This window comes from Uranotaenia lowii, chromosome 2 (assembly GCF_029784155.1).
Source record: "Uranotaenia lowii strain MFRU-FL chromosome 2, ASM2978415v1, whole genome shotgun sequence".
NCBI lineage: Eukaryota > Metazoa > Arthropoda > Insecta > Diptera > Culicidae > Uranotaenia > Uranotaenia lowii.
The window spans coordinates 15,625,897-15,634,738 of NC_073692.1; positions in this window are offsets into that span (position 1 = coordinate 15,625,897).

Here is an 8,842-nt window from a genome sequence, read left to right on the forward strand (position 1 = left end):
TCATTTTTGTCATTTTTGTCATTTTTGTCATTTTTGTCATTTTTGTCATTTTTGTCATTTTTGTCATTTTTGTCATTTTTGTCATTTTTGTCATTTTTGTCATTTTTGTCATTTTTGTCATTTTTGTCATTTTTGTCATTTTTGTCATTTTTGTCATTTTTGTCATTTTTGTCATTTTTGTCATTTTTGTCATTTTTGTCATTTTTGTCATTTTTGTCATTTTTGTCATTTTTGTCATTTTTGTCATTTTTGTCATTTTTGTCATTTTTGTCATTTTTGTCATTTTTGTCATTTTTGTCATTTTTGTCATTTTTGTCATTTTTGTCATTTTTGTCATTTTTGTCATTTTTGTCATTTTTGTCATTTTTGTCATTTTTGTCATTTTTGTCATTTTTGTCATTTTTGTCATTTTTGTCATTTTTGTCATTTTTGTCATTTTTGTCATTTTTGTCATTTTTGTCATTTTTGTCATTTTTGTCATTTTTGTCATTTTTGTCATTTTTGTCATTTTTGTCATTTTTGTCATTTTTGTCATTTTTGTCATTTTTGTCATTTTTGTCATTTTTGTCATTTTTGTCATTTTTGTCATTTTTGTCATTTTTGTCATTTTTGTCATTTTTGTCATTTTTGTCATTTTTGTCATTTTTGTCATTTTTGTCATTTTTGTCATTTTTGTCATTTTTGTCATTTTTGTCATTTTTGTCATTTTTGTCATTTTTGTCATTTTTGTCATTTTTGTCATTTTTGTCATTTTTGTCATTTTTGTCATTTTTGTCATTTTTGTCATTTTTGTCATTTTTGTCATTTTTGTCATTTTTGTCATTTTTGTCATTTTTGTCATTTTTGTCATTTTTGTCATTTTGTCATTTTTGTCATTTTTGTCATTTTTGTCATTTTTGTCATTTTTGTCATTTTTGTCATTTTTGTCATTTTTGTCATTTTTGTCATTTTTGTCATTTTTGTCATTTTTGTCACTTTTGTCATTTTTGTATTTTGTTTATTATTCACACCCACAGGTACAAAATCTGGTTAAATAATAAAATAATCCTCGAAATGTGTATATAAAATGAAGTATTTTTTTTCTCTAAAGTTTTGGAGGCAGAACAATATTTACAAAAGCTGACAAGTTTTTTGTTTACATTAGTTGATCAATTCTTAAACAATACCCTCATCATGGACATCGAGAGAAAAAAAACAGCAATCAACCATTATCGGGGAAGAGCCGGAAAAATGTGTCAATTACCGCGGGGTTCCTCCGGCTTGCTCAAGTTAGATCACGTTCATCACATTCATCCCCCCTTTCTGTGTCAACTCTAAAGTCGGAAAATCAGAAGACGGGAGACAGAAGTGACGCAAGCTGAGTTTTTCCAAACCTTTTGAATGTTGTTTTTTTTGTCTTTCTTTGCTTCGTTAGGCTGCTCTTCTCTAGACAGCATCAGTCTTGCTCGATAGCTGATGAAGGGTCGATGATGCGACTCGACTGTCAGGAAGAGATGCAAAAGTGCACTCAAATGCTGGCGTTGCACTTTTTATTTTTGCTCCCGCTTGGGGTGTGTGTGATCATACAGATCAGCCGTGAAAGAGCAAAACGAGGAAAAAAGAACTACAGGAAGCGCCATTTTCCTGTCATCTTGTTGTTTCAAGTTGAAGAGGAGAATGAGAAAAAACAAAAGAGCGCCGGGACAATGAATATGGAAGGAATCGGGAGGGAAAATCAGCAGATCAATCCAACAACGGACCAAGATGAAACTGTCATCGATGTGTGGTTTTCCGAAGCTGTCGATGATTTGACATGCAGAAATCGACCATCGAACAAAGAGAAAAAGAGGTAGAAATATGACGTCCAAACAGTGGGATTTATTTAAAAAAAATTGCCGGCCAATGTGCTTCATTTCACAATTTTTTTTATCTTTATAAAATATTAAAAAAAAACATTTTTCGTGAAACTATTAATGGAGAAAATAATCCTTATTAAGACTTCTCAGGAAATGGTAGGAAAAATTGAATTAATTTCTTTTTGAAAACGATGACACTTAGAGAAAAAAATCCGATGGGATCTGTATCCCGGAAGACTGTTTTCTCAAGTGGAAAGAGGACGTCTAGAAATCCAATTTTCCAATCACGCCAAAAGGACGGATCGTCGAAAGGGATGAGCCAGGAGCCGGCTATCCGGAAAGAGATATTTTTTTAATTTTCCTTACGTCACTCGAGAAGGGGATCAATTGGTCGATGATTTGATATCCGCAATCGACTCGGAAGGGAGAGAAAAAGGTGGGTCGGTGTCGATTGAGAGACGAATGCAAACGAGCTACGGAGATGATGATGATCCTTGAGCGTTGATCGGTTCGGTTGGATCGGAAAAAAGGTGGCAAAGTAAGGGGGGATGATGGTGGGAGGGTTTTTCGCCAAGAAGGACTCAAGGAGTTGTGTGTGGCGTCCTCGAATGGCGATGAGGGACAGTCAATCCGGCGATAAGTCTCGTCGTGTCAGCTTGGCTGGATGGCGTTAGCTTCCTGGGCGGAAATTGTCGATTTTTTTCTCTCCCTTCCCCCGGGATGACAATCCAGAAAACGATGGACGTTATCAATTTTGGCCGTATTTGAGATTCGTTTCTCTTTTTCACGATTGCGCTTGTTTCAACTGCAACGTGGAAGGATTTATGGCGGGTGATTAGTTGGGAAAATGTTTGAGATTGAGTTTTTTTTTTTTTTTTTTTTTTTTTTTTTTTTTTTTTTTTTTTTTTTTTTTTTTATTGAAATAAATTTATTACATTACAGAGTTAGTTTCCTAATTACACTTTTCTAAAGCTACATTAACTCTATGGATTTTATAAATATGTATAAAAGGCTTGAGTTTGAATTAAGCTATAAACATTTTCCAACATATTTCTATTAAGACTTTACAAGCGATTCGTTTTGTAAATTGTAGACGGAATCTTATTTACGATTTACTTGTTCTGTTTTTTTGAGTTACATGATCTGCTTCTTGCATTTCTCACTGGCCATGGTCTCCGCATAGATTCTGCACAAGGTGAATCACAAGCTGTTGGAACAACAGCCTGCTTTGCTCCTCTCACTTCGTTTTCCGATGAGTCTTCTACCGTTGCAGCGCGCAAAGCATGTCTTTCCCGTTTTTTTCCCTTATCGATCCGCTGGTTATGTTTATCCTCTCCTTCTTCATCTGAAGCTATTGATATCGCACATGTCTTCGCTGTTTTAACGTGAGAATCCACATTTGATAAGACACTATTGTTTCCACGTTCTTGTTTGTGATCCGAATCACAATCTTTTCGAGTGTCTGTCGAGTTAAGCACCACCGTATCACATGATGGATTAGCCGAACTATTCAAACTTTCCATGACTACACTTGCAAAAGTTGTTGTAGCGTTCCGATTGTCCGATAATCTTTCACCGACACTGATCCTCCTCGGGCAGTTGACCTTGATATGGTCCGATGATCCACACACGAAGCATTTGTTCCGAATTCCCTCATAATAAACTCTAGCTTTGATGTGTTGAATGTGTACCATTGCTGGAATTTCCGACGTTACCACCATATGGATTCCCCTTACCCCATTCAAAATCGGGAAACCCGATTCGATCGGATATCTTTCTCGGACCAACTGTTGAATATTTCCATATTTGCTCATAACCGTTGTAATTTGGCAATCATCAACTTCCGGGGGCAATCCAAATATTCGGACATATTTGACCATTCCGTTTACTTGAGACATATCCACGTTGACTACACTTCCATCAGCATAAATAAAAGAAGTTTGAGTACCTAGCTGAGCCAGTGCACTGTTCATGAATGTTTCCTGTTGAAAACGCACTATAATACTATAATCTTTACGATATAACGCACTCAAACTATCGCAACTCCACTCTTGTTTTTTAAAGAACTCGAAAACCTCAAAGTTCGTAGGATTCCTGGTGTGCTCCCCAAATCGAATTTTAATAGTATTCTTTCGTTGAAGATCCATTTTTCCAAGATATAAAAAAATCGTATACAATCAAACTGCACCACGATTCCGGACAGAATTCCTAACGCTATAAAACGAGCAGCCTGGAAACACGTCTGATCGACAGCGCGTGTTGAGACGAACTGTTTTTGAAATCTTCTTTTAAAACTTTGCAAATTGCAAAAACAAATTTGTAGATTTTATTCAAAAATCATTCAGGAGTATTTTACAGTTCAAATTTAACTGGGTAAAATTTACCATCAATATTATTGGACCTGTAAAATGTGATTTTATCAAGGCTTCCGGCTACGTTGAACGAAAACTTGACGTTTATCAAAATACATATTTCACTTACATAGTTTAAATTTTGGAAAGCCTTCTAGGCGTAAGACTCTATTATTTGGACTTTGAGTTAAGTCTCCAAATTTCATTTTATGTAAAAATTTAAGTCGATACTCGTAGCACAAAAGATTTGATAAATACGAATCAAAGAATAGATTTTTAGGCCGGGACAAACATCAAATTCTTTATTTGTCACCTCAACTTCGGATTTTTTTTCCGAAAAATCAGTAATTTATTACCCCCTAGACCAGAGGTCGGGAACCTGTGGCTCTTTGAATATATAACTGCGGCTCTATAAACAAATATGAGAAAATTTTGAAAAACGTTCTAGAGTGAACGGACGCAAAATAATTTTTTCTTCATTTCAGACAATCTGGAGCCCTAGTCACGCCAACTGGATTCACAGAATCGAGTCCGTTCAATCTACTGATATATTTGCTACGTGCATTATTCTTTTTAAACTTTTTGTTTTCATATTTTCAAATATTGAATTCTATCATTCCTTTTCAAATCCATGAAAGCATTCCACAAGTGTTCAAAAATTCAAGTCCTTTGATCTAATTTCGAACTTGAATTCGGAATACTTTGGCTCAAAATTCTTAATTTTGTTCCTTTATCATGTTATTTAGAATTTTGGTTTTGGTTGGTTTTAGAATTCAAAGTAAAAATTGAACGCATAACAAACAACAATCTTAACCTTTCAAAACTGTTCGGATCAATATGATCCAAAGCGCACATTCCAATCATCATTTAAACACAGACCCCGTTCGATTTTGGCAACACGCCTGTAAGTTTTATGTTGCCAAAATCGAACGGTTTTTTATATCACTTTTTTTATTGTATCCCATTTACCCGAAAACTATTGCCCAGAATGACTTTTCCCCAGAATGACAAATACCCGAAATCAAACCCCAGAATGAACCATTTCCCAGAAAAAATTTCCCCAGAATGTACCATTTACCAGAAATGTTTTTCCCAGAATGGAACATTTCCCAGAATTTTTTTTACCCAGAATAGAACATTTCCCAGAATGACACAAATCCCAGATTATTTCCTCTAGTATTTTTTTTATTTTTGTGCTGTTAAATCTAATGAATTCTTGTAAATTTCATATGATTCGAAATAAAATTTTCAAATGGTTTTTTCAAATGAAACCAATTGTTTGAAAGTTTCCAACTAAAATTATTCCAGAACCGATATTATTTTTTGTAGTTTGGGGTACTTGAATTATTTGGTTTTGGTATCCGACTCCTCACGCTGCGCGTTCGAACTTTGAAGAAATATTGTCCTTCACGCTGTCCGCGTGGCGGACGGGGCTAAGGGATCACCCCTAGCTTTCACGCAGACCTAGGAAGCCCCGGGAGACCTAGACTAATGTAATGGGGCCGCCGCTTCCGACGGCAGGTCAGCGGCCACCTCGGATTCGGGAGCTTCGGCGTTGGTTGCGGCTTTGCCGCAAAAGAATAAAGTTATGAAACAATTCCTTTTTTTTTTAAATAATTTCTAGTAAGGATAAATGTTTTCAATTTTCTGGATATGGTTCTTCTGGCGAAAAAAAATCTGGTGAATGGTTCATTTTGGTAAAAAAAAATCTGGGAAATGGTACATTCTGGCGAAAATATTCTGGGGAATGGTTCGTCTGGGGAAAAAAAATTCTGGGGAATGGTTCTTTCTGGCGATTGAAATTCTGGGGATTTTTCATTCTGGTAATGGTTTTCGGGTAAATGAAGTACAACCCACTTTTTTATTTATATTTTTATTTCAAATTAATCAAAATTAATGTAAAACATAACATTCGCATTTTTTTTTTTTAATTTGGCTTAATTATATAGGTTTTCACCAGTAAAACATAGAATCATTCATTTTTTTTTACTGTTTAAAACTAATATAATTAAGCCCTAAAAATTTGATGCCAATATTATGTTTAAAATTAATTTTGATTAATTTGATATAAAAATAAAACTTATAAAAGTGACAAAGAAAAAAACGGTCCTTTTTGTTTTTTTTTTTGTTTCGATTATAGTCGTTTCTACCATCTTTGCGGCATTTGCGACTTTATCAACGTTGTAGTTGGCGGTAAGTTATTGAAAATCTTATCCGGTACAACTGTGTTCGATGTTTACTCTTGGGATCGAACTCACAGACATCTGCTCAGGAAGCAACTGATTTGCCAACTGAGCTATATCTCAAGCCCAAACCGTCTTTTTTGGATGTTGCCAAAAACGAACAGTTTAGCACGGGTGTTGCCAAAATCGAATGTTGCCAAAATTGAACGTGGTCTGTTCCTATATTAAGGAATTGAAAGACTGAGTATGTTCAATGAAGTAGGGGAAAACTGTACAAGACGCACCAGTTAAAGCATAATCGCTATTTACAGCGATACCCATCATCTATGAACCAAATTGAAAGTTCACGACGATTCAGGGATCACATTTACATCTTATCAAAACAAAATAATATGTCAAAAACACGATTTTGGTTATATTTTTGTAAAAATTTCAACAGCCAGAAAACAAGCCGGCGGGTAGAACGCCAAAACTAGTGGACAGAACGCACCATACCGAATGGGTGGTGAGAAATGGAATACTGATTATAAAGGTTATTAGGCTTAAGTAATTAAAACATTAAATTTTTTATTACATGTTCATCGTATTTTTGAAAACTAACCATACTTTGGCAAAAAATCATTTATTATTGCTTAATTAAACGAAAATTTTGCTTTTCAAATTCACTTTTTCATATCCTTATAGGTAATACGCCTTCAGTAGGCAACGAATTCATTTTTCTTGACTGATATCGCGGCAAACATGGCGGCCGATAATTTTTTCGAGTCAAATTTTTGTACTCCTTCTTAACTTGAACTAAAACGAAATTTGTTATGATTATGCATTCTTATCGTAATTTGGGAGTCAGCAAATAAAAAGAAAGACATTTCCTTTTGACATTTGGTTTTTCCTCAAAAGTTAACAGCATTCAAAAATTGAGCCTAAAACGCGTGGTTTTGCGGGGCATTCTGCCCCAATTTTGATATGATTAATTTTAGTTAAAATTTGTTGGAAGTTAGTGAAATATGATAAAATATTAATAGTCATTCGAAAGTGCAAACGAGTGCCAAAACGAAATGCTGCAGTTGGATCAGATAGCACAGACTGGTTTACCATAAAACCTAATATGTTCACCAAAAAAAATTACAAGTTTTAAGTCGAATCCATTAATCCTTCTGTTTCTAAGAATAAAAGTCGTTTTTGTGAACTTTTCATCTAAAAAAATGATGAAAAAGCTCGTTTGCTTCATCAAAGATGAAGAAAAACACCATTCGGAGCCAAAGGTTAGTGTATTTTAATAAAAAGAATGGCATGGGCCATTTTACCTCGCTGGTGCGTCTTGTACAGTTCTCCCCTAATGATCAAAATAACGACAAAAAACTACAATTTGAGTTTAGAAAATCTGTACCCTAAAAAATGAGATACAGCGAAACAAAGCCAAAGGAAAATGTTTTTTTAGGTAAAATTTATTTTTGTACCAGAAGATCCCGAGATAGCGCTCAAAACTTCATTGGACCCCAACATATATAATCGGATGGATTTGTTCTTGACGATTCCAAAAATCCGAAAACACTGGAATATAGCGAATCTTTTAAGAATTAAAAGTATTTAGATTTTTGTTTTTTCATGACTGGTTGAAATATTTGAAAATGGCTTTGTTTTGAAACTTTAAGAAACTAGAATAAATAACGTACGCAACGAATCAAATAGCATTCAAATCGGTTAACATTTGAGGCCAGGGGAACTATTTACAAACTACAGGTTTAATTTTTCTAAAACGGATATTTTGCGAACAGCTCTAGAAGGTTAACAGGAATGTACAAGCATCTAAAACTTTAAGTAACTACCTATAATGATTTACATTACAAATTCGTAAACGGAAATTTAGAATTAATTCATTCACCAAAATAAAATTTTTTTTTTTCAAGAAATTAAATGGCATATATTTAAAATACTAAATGTTTTACAATTTAAAAATATAAATATGTGATAAGAAAATATAAAAACTTTGATAGAAAGATCAATCAAAATCTAAGATACATTTGAGACTCAGAGGTTAAGACATTAATTTTAAGCTTTAAATAGTATTCAGAAGCAATTACTTGAAAGAGTTACGATCTTAAAGAGAATTGAGAATTAAAACTCAAATTTTCAGTATCATAAAATATTATTTATGAAACCCTTTTTTTTATATTTTACCAGAAATCGAAACGAGAACAAGAGAGCCGATCCTGAATTCAGGATAGAGCTTGTAGATCAAAAAAATATTTTGGAAGAAATTTTATTACCGTATTATCAGATCACATCTTGCGACGGTAAATTCTGTTCATTTTCATTTCAATCCGCAAAACGAGCATTTATGAAAATTTTATGAACATTTATGAAAAAAATTCTAGTTTATTTATTGTAAGGACCGAAAAATATTCATCTATTTAATATGATAAAGTTTAATGTGCAGAATAAACATATGAACCTTTATGGCTTTTAACGGAGG